This window comes from Mauremys reevesii, linkage group 4 (genome assembly GCF_016161935.1).
Source record: "Mauremys reevesii isolate NIE-2019 linkage group 4, ASM1616193v1, whole genome shotgun sequence".
NCBI classification, from domain to species: domain Eukaryota; kingdom Metazoa; phylum Chordata; order Testudines; family Geoemydidae; genus Mauremys; species Mauremys reevesii.
The window spans coordinates 148,195,825-148,220,616 of NC_052626.1; the positions used below are offsets into that span (position 1 = coordinate 148,195,825).

General features: G+C 49.7%; 1 long non-coding RNA gene across 1 annotated transcript; it reads left to right on the plus strand.

Annotated features, from left to right (window-relative positions):
* The first annotated feature begins 18,336 nt into the window (after window positions 1–18,336).
* Window positions 18,337–19,019, plus strand: LOC120404899. The gene is made up of 3 exons (XR_005598240.1): window positions 18,337–18,410; window positions 18,505–18,577; window positions 18,967–19,019. It is a non-coding gene; the product is annotated as an uncharacterized LOC120404899 (long non-coding RNA).
* Window positions 19,020–24,792: the final 5,773 nt, after the last annotated feature.

The window sequence follows — 24,792 nt, forward strand, 5'->3', positions numbered from 1 at the left end:
CTGCGGCTCGGGGGAGTCACCGGCGCACAAGGTGAACACAGGTAAAGGAATGATTAAGTCAGGGGTGAAAGTAACTTCCAGGACTTACCGGTACTGCCGGAGTCCTGAGGGGGTGTGACCTCAACCCGAAGGGGCGGGGCCTCTCAAGACTTAAAGATCCTGGAGCATTGGCTGTGGCTGGGAGCCCCAGGGCCTTTAAATTCCCCCCGCAGCTCTGGCAGCCGGGTTCAGATGTGGATTTAATGGGCCCGGAGCTCCCATGGCTGTGGGGAGCCTGAGCCTTACCCAGCTGGAGCCAGGATTTAAAGGGCCCGGAGCTCCTGCCACTGCAGAGAGCTCTCAGCCCTTTAATTCCCTACCCCAGCCTGGGTGCTGGAGCTGCGTGGAGGGGAATTAAAGGGCTCTGGGATCTACGCAGCCATGGGGAGCAGTGAGCCCATTAAATCCTGGCCCCAGCCCAGCTGCTGGAGCTGCGGGGGTGGGAGGGCGAGATTTAATGGGCTCTGGATTCCCAGCAACTGCCGGAGCTCTGAGCCCTTTAATTCCCAGCCCCAGCCTGGCAATGCTCTGTCTCCCTGCAGCCGTGGGAGCTCCAGGCCCTTTAAATCCACATCTGAACCCAGCTGCCAGAGCTGCGGGGGAATTTAAAGGGCTCTGGGCTCCCCGTAGCCGTGGGATCTCTGAAGCAGAGATGAAAATAAGCCATTACAGTCCAATACGGCATACCAGGAAGAGCCAATATGCCATGCCGGACTTCTCCGGCTTCCTCAGCAGGGATTTGAATGGCTCAGAGCTCTGGCGGCTGCAGGGAGCCGAGAGCCCTTTAATTTTCCCCCGCAGCTCTGGCAGCCGGGCTGGGGCCAGATTTAAAGGGCTTGGTGCTCCCTGCAGTCATGGAGCTCGGGCCCTTTAAATCCACACCAATCCGGCTGCCGGAGCTGCGGGGGGGGGTGGGAATTTAAAGGGCTTGGGGCTCTACGGCGGCCTGAGCCCTGGGCCCTTTAATTTGCCCCTGAGCCCAGGGTTGATTTAAAGGCCCTGGGGCTCCCAGCCGCAGCCGATGCTCCAGGACCTTTAAATCTTGAGGCCCCGCCTCTTCCGGTTTAGGCCACGCCCCCTTAGTATTCATGCAGTACCAGTAAATCCTGGAAGTTACTTTCACCCCTGCTGTGAGCCCATTAAATCCCGGCCCCAGCCCAGCTGCTGGAGCTGCGGGTGGGGAGATTTAATGGGGTCTGGGTTCCCAGCAACCGCAGGAGTTTTGAGCCCTTTAATTCCCGGCCCCAGCCCAGCTCCTGGAGTTGCGGGGGGAATTTAAAAGGCTCTGGGCTCCCCGCAGCCATAGGAGTTCTGAGCCAGAGGTGAAAGTAAGCCGGTACGGGCCAGTACAGCATAGCGGCAAGAGCCAGTACGCTGTGCCGGACCGCACCAGCTTCCTCAGCGGGGATTTAAAGGGCTCAGAGCTCCGGCGGCTGCGGGGAGCCCAGAGCGCTTTAAATCCCTCCTCCCCTCCCACCGCAGCTCCGGCAGCCAGGCTGGGGCTGGGAATTAAAAACCTCTGTGCTCCCTGCAGCGGCAGGAGTTCCGGGCCCTTCAAATCCCGGCCCCAGCCCGGAAATGCTCTGGCTCCCTGCAGCCGTGGGAGCTCTGGTCCCTTTAAATCCACATCTGAACCCAGCTGCCAGAGCTGCGGGGGTATTTAAAGGTCTCTGGGCTTCCTGCAGCCACGGGATCTCCGAGCCCTTTAAATCCTGGCCCCAGCCCAGCTGCCGGAGCTGCAGGGGGAAATTAAAGGGCTCTGGGCTCCCCGCAGCCTTGGGATCTCTGAAGCAGAGATGAAAATAAGCCATTACAGTCCAGTACAGCGTACCAGGAAGAGCCAATATGCCGTGCTGGACCGCACTGTCTTCCTGGGCAAGGATTTGAATGGCTCAGAGCTCCAGCAGCTGCGGGGAGCCCAGAGCCCTTTAATTTTCTCCCACAGCACTGGCAGCTGGGCTGGGTCCAGGATTTAAAGGGCTCAGAGCTCCCCCAGCTGCGCGACGCCCAGAGCCCTTTAAATCCTCCTCCTCCCACCGCAGCTCCGCAGCCGGGCTGGGGCTGGGAATTAAAAGCTCTGTGCTCCCTGCAGCGGCAGGAGCTCCGGGCCCTTCAAATCCCGGCCCCAGCCCGGCCAATGCTCTGGCTCCCTGCAGCCGTGGGAGCTCCGGTCCCTTTAAATCCACACCCGAACCCGGCTGCCAGAGCTGCGGGGGAATTTAAAGGGCTCGGGGCTCCGCGGCGGCCTGAGCCCTGGGCCCTTTAATTTGCCCCGGAGCCCAGGGTTGATTTAAAGGCCCTGGGGCTCCCAGCCACAGCCGATGCTCCAGGACCTTTAAATCTTGAGGCCCCCGTCTCTTCCAGTTGAGGCCACGCCCCCTCAGGACTCCAGCAGTACCGGTAAGTCCTGAAAGTTACTTTCACCCCTGCTGTGCAGGGCCCCAGAGGGGGCAAGAGCGGCACTTGCCCTGGCCCCGGGCCGCACAGGGCCCCCACAAGAGTTTTTGGGGCCTCTGGAGCGGGGTCCTTCACTCGCTCTGAGGGGCCTGAAAACTGTTGCAGGGCCGGGCCCAGGAGCTTCTTCCACTCCCGGTCGCCGGCGGGGGTCCTTCCGGCGTCAGATTTTTCCAACTCTCTTTAGAATGCTCTTTTAGCGCCCCTCCCACTCCCGGGGACACAGCGTCCATCAGTTTTCTGAATGAACCATCAGACTGTTCCCAAATATAGAATATAGGGGAGCGGTGACGAGCTTATGGTTTTGGGAGAATGGTTTGTCAGTCCTTGGTGTTTTATTCACAACCCCTAGAGCGCATGCTCCAGGTTTGTGAATGTGTGTGGTTCTGTACACGTTCAGAGCCCCTCGAGCGCATGCTCCGGGTTTGTGAATGTGTGTGGTTCTGTGCACGTTCAGAGCCCCTCGAGCGCATGCTGGTTTGTGAATGTGTGTGGTTCTGCACGCTCAGAGCCCCTCGTGCGCATGCTCCGGTTTGTGAATGTGTGTGGTTCTGCGATGTTCAGAGCCCCGAGCGCATGCCCGGTTTGTGAATGTGTGGTTCTGTGCACGTTCAGAGCCCCTCGAGCGCATGCTCCGGGTTTGTGAATGTGTGTGGTTCTGCGCATGTTCAGAGCCCCTCGAGCGCATGCTCCGGGTTTGTGAATGTGTGTGGTTCTGTGCACGTTCAGAGCCCCTCGAGCGCATGCTCCGGGTTTGTGAATGTGTGTGGTTCTGCGCATGTTCAGAGCCCCTCGAGCGCAAGCTCCAGGTTTGTGAATGTGTGTGGTTCTGCGCACGTTCAGAGCCCCTCGAGCGCAAGCTCCAGGTTTGTGAATGTGTGTGGTTCTGCGCACGTTCAGAGCCCCTCGAGCGCATGCTCCGGGTTTGTGAATGTGTGTGGTTCTGCGCATGTTCAGAGCCCCTCGAGTGCAAGCTCCAGGTTTGTGAATGTGGGTGGTTCTGCGCATGTTCAGAGCCCCTCGAGCGCAGGTTCCGGGTTTGTGAATGTGGGTGTTTACTCAGGGTTTGCTGTGGCAGTGGCCGCTGAGGAACTGGAGTTGTGGTTCTTGTTTACCACAGTCTTCTTTTGCCCTTGGGTTTGACGGATATGAGGTTTGGACTGCCTGGGTGCTTCATCTGCACTCTTGTGCTGGTTTGCGTTGTTAAAGGTCTCCAAGCAGATTCCTGGCTCTTTGGTGGTTCTGGAGGAGGTGTCCTTGTAGCGCGGACTAAGCATTGTCAGAAAAGTTGCCCAGGCCTATGGGGGGTGGGGGGAACCATTTTACAAAACTGAACTTTACATTCTTTCTCACCGACACCCATGTATTCACTTCAAATACAAAACCTCACAGAACAACCCAACCAATAAGCAAAATATATTTACTGGGCTTCATCCATCCATCATCAGTCACTGATGCTGGTGAATTTTCCCTTTCAGCTGTCTCGTTCCCTTTTCTTCTGAGCTTGTTTTCCCTCTGCTCTAAGGATCTCTCATGTTTCCACCGTACTGTGGAGCAAACAGCATTATTATAAAACACAGGAAACCGTCCGGTAAACTTCAAAACTAAATATTCATTAGGGGAGTTTTCTGTTTAAAAAGTCACAGCTTTAAAACAAATCATCCAGTTCAGGCTGTACGACAAACACCGGTTTTGAGTTTATTTCTATCACTTAAAACATAAACCAAAAAACAACAAACAAACAAACAACAACAAAACCTCAAAAACATTTTTTAAAATGCATCTCATTTTGCAGAATAAAAACCAAACTGCTTTTAAAATCCATTTTAAACCACATTTTGCACAGGAAAAAAACCCTGTTGGTTTGAAACAAACCAAGTACTTTTAAAACCCTACACCTATGCCTTGCCCAGACCCCTCTCACACACAAATCAGCAGCTTTAGAAACACACCAAACCAAGTTTGCCTCCCTATACTGTTCAATAACACCCCTTACCATCTTAGCCCATTGTTCAAACAGACTTCAGCAGAGTAGCTAGCAGGTTAATTTAATCCCCACAGCTCTGAACTAATAGATCCTGAAGGACTTTAGGCACCCCTCCCGCAGCACCCCCTGTGGTGATCTGGGGTGGGGGGACCAAGCTGTCTGCACAACAGGGCTTTTTTTTTTCTTTTTTCTTTTTTTCTGTAAGTTAAAATAAATGTTTCTCTGGGGCCTTCTTAGAGTATTGAACAGTCCCCATTTCCAAGCGGGGGGCCCTTTGCAGAGATCAATGAATGTCTTGGGGCTTGAGGTTGTTTTTTTTTAAACACGTTTCTTTCATGCTTAAAGTTTGGGGTGGGGGTGTTTTCTAGAAAGAACGACCCAGAGCATTCAACCAACTCCAGGGCCATATTTAATCTGTCCAATAGTGTTCCACCAACTCCTGGGGTCATATTGAAACTGTCCAATTGAGTTCTGCCAACTCCAGCAGTTATATTGAAACTGTCCAATGGCATCTGCGAATTCCTGAGGTTTTATTTCATTTCATATTAATCAGAACTCACCATCCACCCCCACCCACCCCCATCAAATTTAACCCTATGGCAGCAAGGGTAAGTAATCGCAGTCACCTTGGCTATTCAGTGAGGGGGGGTGGGGGTTAAACCCACTCAGTTCAACAGGATAAGTCAACTCTATTGTACATAAACACAGGTCTGAACAGCCTGTTTGTTTTACTGTAAGCACATTTCTTAGGATTTCCCCCCCCCCCCAACATACATTTCAGCTTTTTGCTGTAAATGGGTCACTTTTACACACAAAACCCACAAGCACTAGGTTCTCACAAACAATTGATTTTTGATTGAAAAGACATACAGCTCCTTGAAACCAAACCAAGACGCTTCATTAACACTTCTAGCTCACTTAAGGGCCAAAGGCCTTCGAACAGAAACACAGATAGTCACAAAGCCCTTTTCAATAGGGTTTTTTATTTTTAATTTACAGCTACCAAGTTTTCTATCGCGTGTTTGTCCCCTCCCCATTTTCTAGCTGAATCCTTTTAGATTTCTTACAAATAGTCTTTTCCTTAAGCAGGGATCTGTAACTTTTTGTGCAGACTAGACGGCCAATATCACGCCGTGTCGTGGAAAAACGACCCCGCGTTGTGTTTGGATCAGAATCACCCGAGGCCCCTTTATTACGAGCATGCCGGGGGGGGGGGGCAGCAAACTGTCATCCCCCTGAATAGAGATTTTTCCACAGGTTTTATAGCAAAAAACCCACAATTTGTGATACACACGTCCTTGTTAACATGATTGCCATAACTGGAGAAATGCTGTGCAAGTGAGTGGAGACCCTGACTGTGTTTTAAAGAAAATGAACCAGAAGGTGCCTGCAATTTTTCCACCCCAGCTGTAAGCAGGTTATTTTCTTTAAAACACAGTCAGGGGCTCCACTCAATTGCACAGCATTGAACAAGGTCCCCCCTTGCGCTAAATGTTCTTGGCTTAGGCACAGACATTGCACAGCAGAACCTCTGGCAATAATGGTGTTTAATCAGCTTTCCCTAAATAAACAGCTTTCCCCATAAACAGCAACACGTACAATAGTCCACGTGACTTTTTTACGCTCACGACGTGGCACTGGCTCAGTTAGTTCTATGCCAAGCCTCCTCTGAAACACCTCATGGCCATCATCCTCAGAGTCCTCTCCAACAACTTGTATCGGTGTTGAGCAAAACCAAGGTGGGCCCGGTTATCTTCCCTGCTTGATGCAACGCTGTCCAGGGTTTCTAGGCCGTCTAGAAAGGCATCATTGAGCTGTTGGTTTTCATAACAGAAACAGTGTAAGCAGCCCACTGCTTGTTTTTAGATTTACACAACCCCCGGTTCCTTACCCATTAAGAAGCGATTGCTTCTTAATCATTCATTTACCTGTGTGACGTCTTTTCTGTTCACCTTCTCCACCGGTGACACCCCTGAGCCTCAATCGCATTCCACCTCTAAGCGGGTGGACAAAGAGAGGCCACCATGCTCATTGGGCTGTCTCACAAGCAGTTGGGTTTGGGGTTCCGGTTTATCCATCACTGGCTGGGCCGAAGGGCTCCCCTTGGTCGCTCCCTCCTCCTGCTCTGGACTGTCGCTGATGTAGCGCTTACTCCATGGATGGTCAAAGACCCTCGGGGTGAAGACAGAGTCTGAAGTTCTCACGGGGGTGGTGAAGGAGTCCAGGTTTCCTCTCAGCAGCCTTCCCACGATTTCTAAACCATGGGTCCTTGGTAAGAGATGGCCTCATCTGTCCGGTGCTGGGACTTATGGGGTAATGGTGCTGCACCCTGATTGGCAGAGGGCCTTGGGAGGAGTTCTTAGTGGGGTCATACAGCCCACTTCCGGATGGGTCACCCTGCCCCAGGACTCGCCCTGATTGGTCAAAATCTCCTCTTAGGGTAGTCCTATCAGGTCAAACCCATCCTAATTGGTAGATGGCGGTCGGAGGAGTTCTTGGAGGGGTCACACGACCCACTTCTGGATGGGTCACCCCACCTCAGAACTCACCCTGACTGGTCAAATCTCCTCTCAGGGTGGTCCTTCTGGGATGAAACCCATCCTGATTGGTAGAGAGTGGTGGGAGGAGTTCGTAGAGGGGTCACATGACACACCTTGCTTCCAGTCATGTGGCCACCTTGACCCCGGAGTTAAAACCCCCCATGGGGCGGGACTTCCGGTGACAGGTGGGAGGGAATAAGGGGTCAACGGGTAGGGCTTGGGTGGGTCAAGGGGAGGGGTTAGGGTTTGATTGATGGTGGCGTTCCTGATAAATAGCAAGATTACATGGATACCGGGGAAAGAAATGTGGACTCGTTACCTCTGGACTGGGACTATGACTGCCCTGTTGACCTACCACCTTGGCTCACAGGAAATCTGCAAAGGGTTTCATCAAACTTCCTCTGCAAGGATTCCCAATCTAAGGCTCGTTTGGGCAAGGGACAAATGGAAGAAAGATTTCAAAACACACGATGGACATTTTAATGGTCTGATATGCTATTTGAGCTAACTAACGGTCCCCTGACCTTGAAACACTTAATCAGTGATGTATTTGGGGAGAGTGTCATCTATTGGGGTGACATACGTCTCTTTTTGGAGAACCCAGAGCAGCACGCGCAGCACATCTGAACCTGGAGAGGTTTCGGCTGCATGGTTTCAACGCAGAATTGGAAAAGCGGAACCTCCAGCCAACTCTCCACAGAGTTTTGGGGGTACATCCTCTCCCCAGAAGATGTTATGATTGATCCAAATAAGGTGGAAGCCATTGATAAATGGGGCGAAGTTGGAAGTCCTCAAGAAGTGCCGCGCTTCCTAGACTTCACTCATCCTGTGAAATCGAGACATGCTGGCTCTCAGTGAAGCTAAGATGGAAAACCACGCACCCCACACAGAGGTTGGAACTACCCACTCCCAGGTTGTCCTGAGGAGCCATGATTTCTCCAGGAGCTGGGTAAAGGGACAAATTTCCAATCTAAGGCTCGTTTGGGCCAGGGACAAATGGAAGACAGATTTCAAAACACACGATGGACATTTTAACGGTCTGATATGCTATTTGAGCTAACTAACGGTCCCCTGACCTTGAAACACTTAATCAGTGATGTATTTGGGGACAGTGTCATCTATTGGGGTGACATACGTCTCTTTTTGGAGAACCCAGAGCAGCACGCGCAGCACATCCGGACCTGGAGAGGTTTCGGCTGCATGGTTTCAACGCAGAATTGGAAAAGCGGAACCTCCAGCCAACTCTCCACAGAGTTTTGGGGATACATCCTCTCCCCAGAAGATGTTATGATTGATCCAAATAAGGTGGAAGCCATTGATAAATGGGGTGAAGTTGGAAGTCCTCAAGAAGTGCAGCGCTTCTTAGACTTCACTCATCCTGTGAAATTGAGACACGCTGGCTCTCAGTGAAGCTTAGATGGAAAACCACGCACCCCACACAGAGGTTGGAACCACCCACTCCCAGGTTGTCCTGAGGAGCCATGGTTTCTCCAGGAGCTGGGTAAAGGGACAAATTTCCAATCTAAGGCTCATTTGGGCAAGGGACAAATGGAAGACAGATTTCAAAACACACGATGGACATTTTAACGGTCTGATATGCTATTTGAGCTAACTAACGGTCCCCTGACCTTGAAACACTTAATCAGTGATGTATTTGGGGACAGTGTCATCTATTGGGGTGACATACGTCTCTTTTTGGAGAACCCAGAGCAGCACGCGCAGCACATCTGAACCTGGAGAGGTTTCGGCTGCATGGTTTCAACGCAGAATTGGAAAAGCGGAACCTCCAGCCAACTCTCCACAGAGTTTTGGGGGTACATCCTCTCCCCAGAAGATGTTATGATTGATCCAAATAAGGTGGAAGCCATTGATAAATGGGGCGAAGTTGGAAGTCCTCAAGAAGTGCAGCGCTTCCTAGACTTCACTCATCCTGTGAAATCGAGACATGCTGGCTCTCAGTGAAGCTTAGATGGAAAACCACGCACCCCACACAGAGGTTGGAACCACCCACTCCCAGGTTGTCCTGAGGAGCCATGATTTCTCCAGGAGCTGGGTAAAGGGACAAATTTCCAATCTAAGGCTCGTTTGGGCAAGGGACAAATGGAAGACAGATTTCAAAACACACAATGGACATTTTAACAGTCTGATATGCTAATTGAGCTAACTAACGGTCCCCTGACCTTGAAACACTTAATCAGTGATGTATTTGGGGACTGTGTCATCTATTGGGGTGACATACGTCTCTTTTTGGAGAACCCAGGGCAGCACGCGCAGCACATCCGAACCTGGAGAGGTTTCGGCTGCATGGTTTCAACGCAGAATTGGAAAAGCGGAACCTCCAGCCAACTCTCCACAGAGTTTTGGGGGTACATCCTCTCCCCAGAAGATGTTATGATTGATCCAAATAAGGTGGAAGCCATTGATAAATGGGGCGAAGTTGGAAGTCCTCAAGAAGTGCAGCGCTTCCTAGACTTCACTCATCCAGTGAAATCGAGACATGCTGGCTCTCAGTGAAGCTTAGATGGAAAACCACGCACCCCACACAGAGGTTGGAACCACCCACTCCCAGGTTGTCCTGAGGAGCCATGATTTCTCCAGGAGCTGGGTAAAGGGACAAATTTCCAATCTAAGGCTCGTTTGGGCAAGGGACAAATGGAAGACAGATTTCAAAACACACGATGGACATTTTAACAGTCTGATATGCTAATTGAGCTAACTAACGGTCCCCTGACATTGAAACACTTAATCAGTGATGTATTTGGGGACTGTGTCATCTATTGGGGTGACATACGTCTCTTTTTGGAGAACCCAGGGCAGCACGCGCAGCACATCCGAACCTGGAGAGGTTTCGCTGCATGGTTTCAACGCAGAATTGGAAAAGCGGAACCTCCAGCCAACTCTCCACAGAGTTTTGGGGTACATCCTCTCCCAGAAGATGTTATGATTGAGCCAAATAAGGTGGAAGCCATTGATAAATGGGGCGAAGTTGGAAGTCCTCAAGAAGTGCAGCGCTTCCTAGATTTCACTCATCCTGTGAAATCGAGACATGCTGGCTCTCAGTGAAGCTTAGATGGAAAACCACGCACCCCACACAGAGGTTGGAACCATCCACTGCCAGGTTGTCCTGAGGAGCCATGATTTCTCCAGGAGCTGGGTAAAGGGACAAATTTCCAATCTAAGGCTCGTTTGGGCAAGGGACAAATGGAAGACAGATTTCAAAACACACGATGGACATTTTAACAGTCTGATATGCTAATTGAGCTAACTAACGGTCCCCTGACCTTGAAACACTTAATCAGTGATGTATTTGGGGACTGTGTCATCTATTGGGGTGACATACGTCTCTTTTTGGAGAACCCAGGGCAGCACGCGCAGCACATCCGAACCTGGAGAGGTTTCGGCTGCATGGTTTCAACGCAGAATTGGAAAAGCGGAACCTCCAGCCAACTCTCCACAGAGTTTTGGGGGTACATCCTCTCCCCAGAAGATGTTATGATTGATCCAAATAAGGTGGAAGCCATTGATAAATGGGGCGAAGTTGGAAGTCCTCAAGAAGTGCAGCTCCTAGACTTCACTCATCCTGTGAAATCGAGACATGCTGGCTCTCAGTGAAGCTTAGACGGAAAACCACGCACCCCACACAGAGGTTGGAACCACCCACTCCCAGGTTGTCCTGAGGAGCCATGATTTCTCCAGGAGCTGGGTAAAGGGACAAATTTCCAATCTAAGGCTCGTTTGGGCAAGGGACAAATGGAAGACAGATTTCAAAACACACGATGGACATTTTAACAGTCTGATATGCTAATTGAGCTAACTAACGGTCCCCTGACCTTGAAACACTTAATCAGTGATGTATTTGGGGACTGTGTCATCTATTGGGGTGACATACGTCTCTTTTTGGAGAACCCAGGGCAGCACGTGCAGCACATCCGAACCTGGAGAGGTTTCGCTGCATGGTTTCAACGCAGAATTGGAAAAGCGGAACCTCCAGCCAACTCTCCACAGAGTTTTGGGGGTACATCCTCTCCCCAGAAGATGTTATGATTGATCCAAATAAGGTGGAAGCCATTGATAAATGGGACGAAGTTGGAAGTCCTCAAGAAGTGCAGCGCTTCCTAGACTTCACTCATCCTGTGAAATCGAGACATGCTGGCTCTCAGTGAAGCTTAGACGGAAAACCACGCACCCCACACAGAGGTTGGAACCACCCACTCCCAGGTTGTCCTGAGGAGCCATGATTTCTCCAGGAGCTGGGTAAAGGGACAAATTTCCAATCTAAGGCTCGTTTGGGCAAGGGACAAATGGAAGACAGATTTCAAAACACACGATGGACATTTTAACGGTCTGATATGCTAATTGAGCTAACTAACGGTTCCCTGACCTTGAAACACTTAATCAGTGATGTATTTGGGGACTGTGTCATCTATTGGGGTGACATACGTCTCTTTTTGGAGAACCCAGGGCAGCACGCGCAGCACATCCGAACCTGGAGAGGTTTCAGCTGCATGGTCTCAACGCAGAATTGGAAAAGCGGAACCTCCAGCCAACTCTCCACAGAGTTTTGGGCGTACATCCTCTCCCCAGAAGATGTTATGATTGATCCAAATAAGGTGGAAGCCATTGATAAATGGGGCGAAGTTGGAAGTCCTCAAGAAGTGCAGCGCTTCCTAGACTTCACTCATCCAGTGAAATCGAGACATGCTGGCTCTCAGTGAAGCTTAGATGGAAAACCACGCACCCCACACAGAGGTTGGAACCACCCACTCCCAGGTTGTCCTGAGGAGCCATGATTTCTCCAGGAGCTGGGTAAAGGGACAAATTTCCAATCTAAGGCTCGTTTGGGCAAGGGACAAATGGAAGACAGATTTCAAAACACACGATGGACATTTTAACAGTCTGATATGCTAATTGAGCTAACTAACGGTCCCCTGACCTTGAAACACTTAATCAGTGATGTATTTGGGGACTGTGTCATCTATTGGGGTGACATACGTCTCTTTTTGGAGAACCCAGGGCAGCACGCGCAGCACATCCGAACCTGGAGAGGTTTCGGCTGCATGGTTTCAACGCAGAATTGGAAAAGCGGAACCTCCAGCCAACTTTCCACAGAGTTTTGGGGGTACATCCTCTCCCCAGAAGATGTTATGATTGATCCAAATAAGGTGGAAGCCATTGATAAATGGGGCGAAGTTGGAAGTCCTCAAGAAGTGCAGCGCTTCCTAGATTTCACTCATCCTGTGAAATCGAGACATGCTGGCTCTCAGTGAAGCTTAGACGGAAAACCACGCACCCCACACAGAGGTTGGAACCACCCACTCCCAGGTTGTCCTGAGGAGCCATGATTTCTCCAGGAGCTGGGTAAAGGGACAAATTTCCAATCTAAGGCTCGTTTGGGCAAGGGACAAATGGAAGACAGATTTCAAAACACACGATGGACATTTTAGTGGTCTGATATGCTATTTGAGCTAACTAACGGTTCCCTGACCTTGAAACACTTAATCAGTGATGTATTTGGAGACAGTGTCATCTATTGGGGTTTCATACGTCTCTTTTTGGAGAACCCAGAGCAGAACGCGCAGCACATCCGAACCTGGAGAGGTTTCGGCTGCATGATTTCAACGCAGAATTGGAAAAGCGGAACCTCCAGCCAACTCTCCACAGAGTTTTGGAGGTACATCCTCTCCCCAGAAGATGTTATGATTGATCCAAATAAGGTGGAAGCCATTGATAAATGGGGCGAAGTTGGAAGTCCTCAAGAAGTGCAGCGCTTCCTAGACTTCACTCATCCAGTGAAATCGAGACATGCTGGCTCTCAGTGAAGCTTAGATGGAAAACCACGCACCCCACACAGAGGTTGGAACCACCCACTCCCAGGTTGTCCTGAGGAGCCATGATTTCTCCAGGAGCTGGGTAAAGGGACAAATTTCCAATCTAAGGCTCGTTTGGGCAAGGGACAAATGGAAGACAGATTTCAAAACACACGATGGACATTTTAACAGTCTGATATGCTAATTGAGCTAACTAACGGTCCCCTGACATTGAAACACTTAATCAGTGATGTATTTGGGGACTGTGTCATCTATTGGGGTGACATACGTCTCTTTTTGGAGAACCCAGGGCAGCACGCGCAGCACATCCGAACCTGGAGAGGTTTCGGCTGCATGGTTTCAACGCAGAATTGGAAAAGCGGAACCTCCAGCCAACTCTCCACAGAGTTTTGGGGGTACATCCTCTCCCCAGAAGATGTTATGATTGATCCAAATAAGGTGGAAGCCATTGATAAATGGGGCGAAGTTGGAAGTCCTCAAGAAGTGCAGCGCTTCCTAGATTTCACTCATCCTGTGAAATCGAGACATGCTGGCTCTCAGTGAAGCTTAGATGGAAAACCACGCACCCCACACAGAGGTTGGAACCATCCACTGCCAGGTTGTCCTGAGGAGCCATGATTTCTCCAGGAGCTGGGTAAAGGGACAAATTTCCAATCTAAGGCTCGTTTGGGCAAGGGACAAATGGAAGACAGATTTCAAAACACACGATGGACATTTTAACAGTCTGATATGCTAATTGAGCTAACTAACGGTCCCCTGACCTTGAAACACTTAATCAGTGATGTATTTGGGGACTGTGTCATCTATTGGGGTGACATACGTCTCTTTTTGGAGAACCCAGGGCAGCACGTGCAGCACATCCGAACCTGGAGAGGTTTCGGCTGCATGGTTTCAACGCAGAATTGGAAAAGCGGAACCTCCAGCCAACTCTCCACAGAGTTTTGGGGGTACATCCTCTCCCCAGAAGATGTTATGATTGATCCAAATAAGGTGGAAGCCATTGATAAATGGGGCGAAGTTGGAAGTCCTCAAGAAGTGCAGCGCTTCCTAGACTTCACTCATCCTGTGAAATCGAGACATGCTGGCTCTCAGTGAAGCTTAGACGGAAAACCACGCACCCCACACAGAGGTTGGAACCACCCACTCCCAGGTTGTCCTGAGGAGCCATGATTTCTCCAGGAGCTGGGTAAAGGGACAAATTTCCAATCTAAGGCTCGTTTGGGCAAGGGACAAATGGAAGACAGATTTCAAAACACACGATGGACATTTTAACAGTCTGATATGCTAATTGAGCTAACTAACGGTCCCCTGACCTTGAAACACTTAATCAGTGATGTATTTGGGGACTGTGTCATCTATTGGGGTGACATACGTCTCTTTTTGGAGAACCCAGGGCAGCACGCGCAGCACATCCGAACCTGGAGAGGTTTCGGCTGCATGGTTTCAACGCAGAATTGGAAAAGCGGAACCTCCAGCCAACTCTCCACAGAGTTTTGGGGGTACATCCTCTCCCCAGAAGATGTTATGATTGATCCAAATAAGGTGGAAGCCATTGATAAATGGGACGAAGTTGGAAGTCCTCAAGAAGTGCAGCGCTTCCTAGACTTCACTCATCCTGTGAAATCGAGACATGCTGGCTCTCAGTGAAGCTTAGACGGAAAACCACGCACCCCACACAGAGGTTGGAACCACCCACTCCCAGGTTGTCCTGAGGAGCCATGATTTCTCCAGGAGCTGGGTAAAGGGACAAATTTCCAATCTAAGGCTCGTTTGGGCAAGGGACAAATGGAAGACAGATTTCAAAACACACGATGGACATTTTAACGGTCTGATATGCTAATTGAGCTAACTAACGGTTCCCTGACCTTGAAACACTTAATCAGTGATGTATTTGGGGACTGTGTCATCTATTGGGGTGACATACGTCTCTTTTTGGAGAACCCAGGGCAGCACGCGCAGCACATCCGAACCTGGAGAGGTTTCAGCTGCATGGTCTCAACGCAGAATTGGAAAAGCGGAACCTCCAGCCAACTCTCCACAGAGTTTTGGGGTACATCCTCTCCCAGAAGATGTTATGATTGATCCAAATAAGGTGGAAGCCATTGATAAATGGGGCGAAGTTGGAAGTCCTCAAGAAGTGCAGCGCTTCCTAGACTTCACTCATCCAGTGAAATCGAGACATGCTGGCTCTCAGTGAAGCTTAGATGGAAAACCACGCACCCCACACAGAGGTTGGAACCACCCACTCCCAGGTTGTCCTGAGGAGCCATGATTTCTCCAGGAGCTGGGTAAAGGGACAAATTTCCAATCTAAGGCCTGTTTGGGCAAGGGACAAATGGAAGACAGATTTCAAAACACACGATGGACATTTTAACAGTCTGATATGCTAATTGAGCTAACTAACGGTCCCCTGACCTTGAAACACTTAATCAGTGATGTATTTGGGGACTGTGTCATCTATTGGGGTGACATACGTCTCTTTTTGGAGAACCCAGGGCAGCACGCGCAGCACATCCGAACCTGGAGAGGTTTCGGCTGCATGGTTTCAACGCAGAATTGGAAAAGCGGACCCTCCAGCCAACTCTCCACAGAGTTTTGGGGGTACATCCTCTCCCCAGAAGATGTTATGATTGATCCAAATAAGGTGAAAGCCATTGATAAATGGGGCGTTGGAAGTCCTCAAGAAGTGCAGCGCTTCCTAGACTTCACTCATCCTGTGAAATCGAGACATGCTGGCTCTCAGTGAAGCTTAGACGGAAAACCACGCACCCCACACAGAGGTTGGAACCACCCACTCCCAGGTTGTCCTGAGGAGCCATGATTTCTCCAGGAGCTGGGTAAAGGGACAAATTTCCAATCTAAGGCTCGTTTGGGCAAGGGACAAATGGAAGACAGATTTCAAAACACACGATGGACATTTTAGTGGTCTGATATGCTATTTGAGCTAACTAACGGTTCCCTGACCTTGAAACACTTAATCAGTGATGTATTTGGGGACAGTGTCATCTATTGGGGTTTCATACGTCTCTTTTTGGAGAACCCAGAGCAGAACGCGCAGCACATCCGAACCTGGAGAGGTTTCGGCTGCATGATTTCAACGCAGAATTGGAAAAGCGGAACCTCCAGCCAACTCTCCACAGAGTTTTGGGGGTACATCCTCTCCCCAGAAGATGTTATGATTGATCCAAATAAGGTGGAAGCCATTGATAAATGGGGCGAAGTTGGAAGTCCTCAAGAAGTGCAGCGCTTCCTAGACTTCACTCATCCTGTGAAATCGAGACATGCTGGCTCTCAGTGAAGCTTAGATGGAAAACCACGCACCCCACACAGAGGTTGGAACCACCCACTCCCAGGTTGTCCTGAGGAGCCATGATTTCTCCAGGAGCTGGGTAAAGGGACAAATTTCCAATCTAAGGCTCGTTTGGGCAAGGGACAAATGGAAGACAGATTTCAAAACACACGATGGACATTTTAACAGTCTGATATGCTAATTGAGCTAACTAACGGTCCCTGACCTTGAAACACTTAATCAGTGATGTATTTGGGGACTGTGTCATCTATTGGGGTGACATACGTCTCTTTTGGAGAACCCAGGGCAGCACGCGCAGCACATCCGAACCTGGAGAGGTTTCGGCTGCATGGTTTCAACGCAGAATTGGAAAAGCGGAACCTCCAGCCAACTCTCCACAGAGTTTTGGGGGTACATCCTCTCCCCAGAAGATGTTATGATTGATCCAAATAAGGTGGAAGCCATTGATAAATGGGGCGAAGTTGGAAGTCCTCAAGAAGTGCAGCGCTTCCTAGACTTCACTCATCCTGTGAAATCGAGACATGCTGGCTCTCAGTGAAGCTTAGACGGAAAACCACGCACCCCACACAGAGGTTGGAACCACCCACTCCCAGGTTGTCCTGAGGAGCCATGATTTCTCCAGGAGCTGGGTAAAGGGACAAATTTCCAATCTAAGGCTCGTTTGGGCAAGGGACAAATGGAAGACAGATTTCAAAACACACGATGGACATTTTAACGGTCTGATATGCTAATTGAGCTAACTAACGGTTCCCTGACCTTGAAACACTTAATCAGTGATGTATTTGGGGACTGTGTCATCTATTGGGGTGACATACGTCTCTTTTTGGAGAACCCAGGGCAGCACGCGCAGCACATCCGAACCTGGAGAGGTTTCAGCTGCATGGTCTCAACGCAGAATTGGAAAAGCGGAACCTCCAGCCAACTCTCCACAGAGTTTTGGGCGTACATCCTCTCCCCAGAAGATGTTATGATTGATCCAAATAAGGTGGAAGCCATTGATAAATGGGGCGAAGTTGGAAATCCTCAAGAAGTGCAGCGCTTCCTAGACTTCACTCGTCCTGTGAAATCGAGACATGCTGGCTCTCAGTGAAGCTTAGACGGAAAACCACGCACCCCACACAGAGGTTGGAACCACCCCAGGTTGTCCTGAGGAGCCATGATTTCTCCAGGAGCTCGGTAAAGGGCACCGGGATCAGCCTCTCAAAGGTAGGGGAGGGTCGTGTGAGGAGCGGGTCTGAGAGGAGGAGCGTGGGCTAGGCTCTGTATTTGGGCTTGGCAGGGATCGAGATAAGGGAGAGGGCTGTTAGAGGGCAATGCGAGGTGGGAGGGGGGTCGGAGATGGGGGCAAGGCCTGAAAAGTTCAGCTGCTTTAGATCAACTGTGCCAGAGAATCACTGGTTGAAGTGATTGAAAGCTCTGAGCTGGGGCTGGCCAAAATCCTCCTCCTCAGATGGGAACATCCCAAAAGTCTGCAGAAGCTCAGCCTCTGAGGTGAACGTTGTGGCCCAAACCTCTCTCTGCTCTGTACCTCACAGGATTCCAACTGGCTGTTCCAATCCAGGAGGACACCTGTGCCACCGAAGTCTCCGAGCACCTGGGCAGTGAAGTGCCACTTAACCCCGCTGTGATGCACAGACCTTGCCCTGGCTGTCTGCACAGGGCTGAATTTCACCCCTTCCGAGTGTAAGGAAATAATTGGCTGAAGGCCTTTTTCTTTCTGGACGTCTGTCTAGTGGGAAAGAACCATGGGGATTTGTAACCTGTTTCGCTCCCATGCCTGGTGCTTCAGTGATGCAGAGAAGGGCTGATGCATTGGTTGATTTCCCCACCTTTTAATCTACTCTCTTCTTCTCTTTTAACAGGTATTCTAAGGGCCCCCCGTGCATCATATGGGCATTCTTCGGGGTGCAGATGGCATCAGACCTGCACCTGAATAAATAATAGGGACTGAAATATGCAGACACTAAAGTTCTGCAGCCAAATTCTCAGGAACCTTCCTCTTCCATGTAGGATCAGGATTTTGTTTTGAATTGTTTTATTTTTTTAAAAAGTGCTAAGCAGATGCTACCCTGTAAGAAGAGGAAACAGAAGCAAAAAGTGAAAGACTGTTACTAAAACCAATGAACAGCTGCAGAGAGTGGAGACCCGGCAAAGCAGACAAATGAATACTGTGAGTAAATAACCTGAAAGCAAATGGGGAAGAAAACCTCCTCTGGGTAATTGTGGCTCTTGGGACCAAAATCAGGTTCCTGGTACGTAGCCTGGCTGAGATCATCCCTTTTCCCTGGATCCCAGACCTGGGATTCAAATGTCATTCTCTGTGTGGTGTCCTTATTTTATTCCTAGGGAAAGGATCCCCAAAGGAGGTGTAAGGATCCGGGACTCTAGTGTCTGCCAGAAGCTTCAGCCACCTTCACAGGTAGAAGTCACTGGCTTTCCTACAATGCCACTAGTGCTCTTCCTGCTCTCCAGATCTGCTCCCTCCAGCAGGACAGAGACACCCCTTAACTCCCTGAGTCCTGATTTCCTGCCATTCAAGGGGCTGAGGGTTTGCATTGCCCCCACCCCAACCATCAGAGACTTTTCCTATGGGAATCTCCCCAGAGCAGGGGAGAAATCTGTTCTTCCATTAGAACCAGTCTGCTCAGTAAATCAACCCACACTGACCTCTTCTCAGCTGCTTTGTTTATCCGAGATTAGTGGTATCTTTGGAAAACCCTTAGCGTGTTGGGGTGTGAGGTGGAGCAGGGGATGCAGGAGCTCCAGCAGATTCCCCTGAAGGACACCACCCTGTCTTTCTCTGGTCAGGTTAGAGCTCGCCCTCCATTGCGGAGGTGAAGACCGGATGGGAGCTGCTGGATTGACCTTGATGTGCCATGTCCTTGTGTGGATGAAGGACCTACATCTCAGGGGTGGCCAGCAGCAGATGTAACACACGTGTCCAGGAATGGGCTAAATAACCTACATTGAGAGGTAAGTAAAATCGTGGCCACATGTAGACATCACAGGAATTGGTGGGGATTGACCCAGGGTCCTTCAGCACAAGCCCCTCTCATTCACTGTCAACAAATCCAGCTCCACCCACTAGACCACACTCCATTCCAGAGCCCCAGAACCCAGGAGCCCTGATTCTCAGACCCAGGCCTCACATCACAAGGCCAAACCTCCTCCCATTATGGGTGCTGCAGAAGGGACCATTGGCAAAAAAATACCTTCTACATTCCCCCTGTCAGAGACTGCGGCCACGGGTGACAAGTGAATGAGCTGAGATCTCCCCTGTTGAGAATCCGAGGGGCTGCACATTTGGGGTTTCACAGGGACGGCCTCTGGCAGCCATTGACAGAGTGTTCCTGGGAGGAGATTTTCCGTCTCTAACAAAGGGTTTCTGTTCCCCCAGATCTCAGCCGCTCAGCAGAATGTGGGAGAGCCGAGTGCTGATGGGCTAGAGGGTCCCAGGAGTCGCTGTGCAGCAGGGGCAGGGTCTGCAGTCACCGTGGGCCACACCCTGCACTCCAGACAACCCAGGCTGGTTCCCTGGATTGCAAAGGGGACTCTGGCTTGGGGAATCGGTGCTGGTGCCTGTGTCCACAACTGGGATGTTTTCCTGCGGCTACTGAATGGTCCAAGAATCGCCGTGAAAGCAAGAGGAGAATGGACATTAGAGAGCGAGGCCGGGACCTCTGCGGGGCTGCTGCAGTCAAACATCCACAGCCAGAAGAGAGACGATGGGAAACGCGCTTCGCTGGCTGGCCACAGCCACAGCAGCTGTCTCAGAAAGCTCTGCTCATGCTCCAGCCAACAGAGGCAGGACGAAGAGCCACACAGGGAGAGCCTGGGTTGCAATTAGCAAGTCGCATTTTTTTCACTGGATTATGCTGCCCTGACCGTCTATTTCCTGCAATGTGCACATCCAGCCTCCCTGGCTGACCTCAGTGGGAGCTAGGTTCTCCGTGCCCACAGGACAGGGCTGGCCTTACCATGAGGCGAACTGAGGCGGCTGCCGCAGGTGCCAGACTGTGGGCGGGCGCCACTAGGACCCAGAGCGTAGAAAATTGTGTCTGGTGCTGGTGCATATGTTTTCTCTCTGCTGGAGATGCACAGAGCTTGTGGAGTGCTGTGCTGGAGGAAGGGGGCACAAGAGACATAACAGACAGGCAGGAGAAACGGGGAGAGGGAATAACAGAAAGCAACAGGAGCTGCAGGGAGAGAGAGGAGGAGGAGCCTCTAATGTACCTCTTGAGCACCCCCAGGAGTCTGGACTAACACCAGCTTGTCAGGGAGCTTCCTATTTCCTGCTGCTTCCCTGAACCCGCTTGAGGAGAACAGGCAGTCAACTGAAGTAGTAGGAGCCGAGTAGGCCCTTAAGACGCTGATCTCTTCCCTCGCTCAGACCCCGCTACCAGCCTGCTTATTTGTCACTCTAGCTGGCACAGAACAGCAGTCATGAGTGAAAGAAGAAAACGCCCCTCTGGGGCAGCATTCAGAAAAAGCAAGAAAGCAAAGGAAGCTTTTCTGTCTAAGCAGGAAGGAGCTCTCCTGAGATACAGAGACACACATGTTCACGCTGAGCCTTCCGGCCCCAGTGAGGATGTGAGTGGTGAGGAGATGCCTGATCTTCCAGGTAGTCAGAGTGCAGGTGACCTGACAGCTACTGCAGCATCCATATCTCCATCTCAGATGGATGTAACCATGTACATTCCTGAAGAAAAGTGTAGATCAGAGAAGAGTGTGGTGGAGGCACAAGAAACAGCTGCTGCTGAGTTCAGTTCCTGAAATCTAGATGATCCAGGACTGTGGACCCACTTGAGCAGTAGCCTGAGGGACTTCCTCGTACTGCCTGGGCCACAGCGAGTGAAAAACTTCATGTTCCCCAAAGACAATGAAAATAGAAGTTTCCATCCACCACATTCCTGGTGTGAAATCCCCAATGGTGACAAAGCGGAGAGGCCATGGCTTACGTACTGTGATAGACCCAGGCCAGTTTGGTAAAGCGGAATAGCAGAAGGCAGATATACTGGCCACTGGATTAACAGTTTTCTGTTCCCTGACTGACCAGAGCAGGGGCTGCTCCAGGCTAATGAGAACACCTGTCTCTAATTAACCTGTAATGAGTCAGGTGAGGCCATTAAGCTAATGTGACCACCTGACTCTAATTAAGGCCCTGCTGATACTATAAAAAGGGCTCACTCCAGTCAGGCAGGGGAGTCAGGGAGCCAGAGGAGAGGAAGTGCGGCTGAAGGGCTGGTTACTGAAGACACCCTCAAATCATCGTTAAAGGAGCCCTAAGCTAAGGGTGAAGACGGGAGAAGCAGGAGAGCTGTGGGGAAGTGGCCCATGGAAATGTAGCAACTCTGGCAGTGAAAAGCTGGCTGCCAACAACTGCTACCATTAGGGTCCCTGGGCTGGAACCTGGAGTAGAGGGCGGGCCCGGGTTCCCCCAACCCACCACTACAGGAACAGCTCCTGGGAGGGGAAGTCAGGTCCCTGTCAGGACGGGAGGCTGAACAGAGACTGTGGGAGTTCTCTCACCAAGCTCCTTGCAGCCTATGATGAAAAGGGCTCAGTAGACTGTAACCCTAACCCTGGAGAGAGAAGGGCTACGTGGAGGGTCACAGTGAACCACTGAGGCAGCATAAACCGCCTAGAAGCGCAGGACCCACGGGAGCAAGGGCAGAGCTCTGCCACAGTACTCAAAACCCCAGAATGCTGCACACTGTTTTTGTTGCAAACTCTTCCAGTCTAATGTTCCAGCCACACTGAGTTCTACAGGAACAAAGGACTGGACAAATCTGGCTAGAAATGGGGCATGCCACGAGAAGGCAGCAAATCAGCAGAGAGCATCCAGAGGTGGAAAGAGCTTGAGATGAGCCTAAGGTTAAAGGCCACCAGAGATGATGAGCATCAAGGGAAGATGGCATCAGAGTTCTGAAAAGGCTCTTTGCCATTGTGAGGGGGCTTGCTACCCAAAACCTAGCACTGCGCGGCACTTCAGATCAGCTGCATGTGGTTTGGACAGTACTTGCTTTTTAGGCAAAACAATGAATGATGCAATCTGAAGCTGGTATTGCGTCATACATGATATGCATTGCATCTTGTTATTCCTAGAAGTCATGGATGATGCAATCATAATGAAGCTTACATCACTCTGCTGAACAAATTGCCCTATATCAGCTCTAGAAATCATACAGTGTCGTGCTCTCTTATTTGTCAGTGTTTGATTTTGCAGAGGGACACATTTCTGTTTAGCCAAAGTGAGCAGAGATGCCTCGTACTTGTGTGAACAGTGCAGATAACTTCTGCTATGTTTGTGGTGAAGTGACTTTTGCATCACAAAAGAGCAGTATAACTACTATGGTTAAGAAAGTCTATCACCTTTATTTTGGCTGCAAAACTGGAGATCAGGACAAGAGGTGGGCCCCACATATATGCTGCAACACTTGTGCAACAAATCTTCGCCAGTGGTTGAACAGGAAAAGGAAATCTATGCTTTTTGCAGTGCCAGTGATTTGGAGAGAGCCAACAGATCATACCAGCAATTGTTACTTCTGCATGGTGCCTCCAGTTGGGAAAGGTGTGTCAAAGAAGAAAAAGTGGACTGTGCATTATCCAAACATTCCATCAGCTATACGCCCAGTACCCCACGGAGAAGGACTGCCGGTTCCTGATGCACCAGAATCATTCTCACTTGAGTCAGATGAGGAAGAGGATGAAACTTCTGGTCCTGAACCATCAATGTCACAGGACCCACATTTTCTCCCATCCTCCTCCTCTGAACCACACCTCATAACACAAGGTGAACTGAATGACCTTGTCAGGGATTTGGAACTACCCAAGAGTAAGGCAGAGCTGTTGGGCTCCAGACTACAGCAGTGGAATCTCCTGGCAGGTGATGTTAGGGTTTCCATGTTCCGTGACCGTCAAAAGGATCTTGTCCCATTCTTCTTCATGGAAGGTGATCTTGTAGCCTGCAACAACATCGATGGTGTGATGGCAGCCCTCAACATCGTTCACGATCCAGATGAGTGGAGGCTGTTCATTGATTCATCGAAGACGAGTCTTAAAGCTGTTTTACTGCATAATGGCAATGTTTTGCCATCAATTCCAGTTGGTCATGCAGTCCATATGAAGGAAACCTATGACAACGTGAAACAACTTTTGAGGTGCATAAACTATGACCAACGTCAGTGGCAGCTTTGTGGCGTTTTGAAGGTTGTTGCTCTCTTGCTTGGTCTGCAGACTGGATACACAAAGTACTGCTGTTTTCTCTGCGAATGGGATAGTTGTGCTAGAGATTCCTACTACATCAAGAAAGATTGGCCACTCCAACAGTCACTGGAGCCTGGGAGGAAAAGTGTTCAGCACCCACCACTTGTTGAATCAAGGAAGATTTTGTTACCACCCTTACACATCAAGCTGGGTCTGATGAAGAACTTTGTCAAGGCCATTGACAAAACACAAGCAGCTTTCAAGTACCTCCGTGGACAATTTCCAAGGTTAAGTGAAGCTAAGATAAAGGAAGGTGTCTTTGTTGGTCCTCAGATTCGTGAACTTCTTTGAGATGATGCATTTGACCATGCACTGCGTGGCAAGGAAAAGACGGCATGGAAAGCCTTCCAATTAGTGGCAATAAATTTTCTCGGAAACAAGAAGGCAGACAACTACAGGTTGTTGGTGGAAAACCTCCTCAAGGCATACAAAAGCCTTGGTTGCAACATGTCACTAAAGATACATTTTTTGCACTCTCATCTAGATTTTTTTCCACCGAACTGCGGAGCAGTGAGCGATGAGCACGGCGAGAGATTTCACCATGACATTGCAACAATGGAGAAATGCTATCAGGGCAAATGGAGCCCATCAATGCTTGCAGACTATTGCTGGACAGTGACAAGAGATGCCAAGAAGCGCTGAGTAGACACCGAATAGGACTAAACTATGTACATAATAGTTTTTTGCCTTTTGTTTCATAATAAATTTTAGTTAGATAATCCTTTTGCTGATTTTTAAAGTGTTACATAAACAGGACAGGTGAAAAATTATCATGTAAAGCAACCATAAACACATGAGAAGACCTAGGTTTACAATTTATGATTAAAACTCTACTATCTACACAATATACATAGACATAAAATGTAAAAAATTAAATATCTAAGAAACAGTAGCCAATCAGTTGTTTTAATTGTCATATTTGAATTCAGCACATCAAAATACATAATAAATACCCCATTTTATCTCTGAAGCTGACGACTTCTCAAAAATTGCAGACCAGTGTAATTCATAATAAATGACTATTCATCAGAAGAAAGAAAGAACGTCCTAGTTCTTACATCTCCTGCTTTCTTTGTATGTGTCAGTCTTCCTTAGATCATAGAGGCTTTGTATCAGGGAGTGTCCTTACTTTATCTGTCTTGTAAAGTGTACACTAGTGACACTGACCAGATAAATAATGGAGACATCGCACACACACAAAAATAACCAAGCCCTTTGTTATGGAGACTGTTCTCCTCAGTAAAGCAAGCTATAAACATTAGGAAATGCACAGAGGACTAAAAGGCTGCAAAGTGAAGCACTCTCAAGTTAGGAAATACCAGAATGAGCATTGCCTGTGCAATGTTAACTCTGCAAGAAATGAGGCAG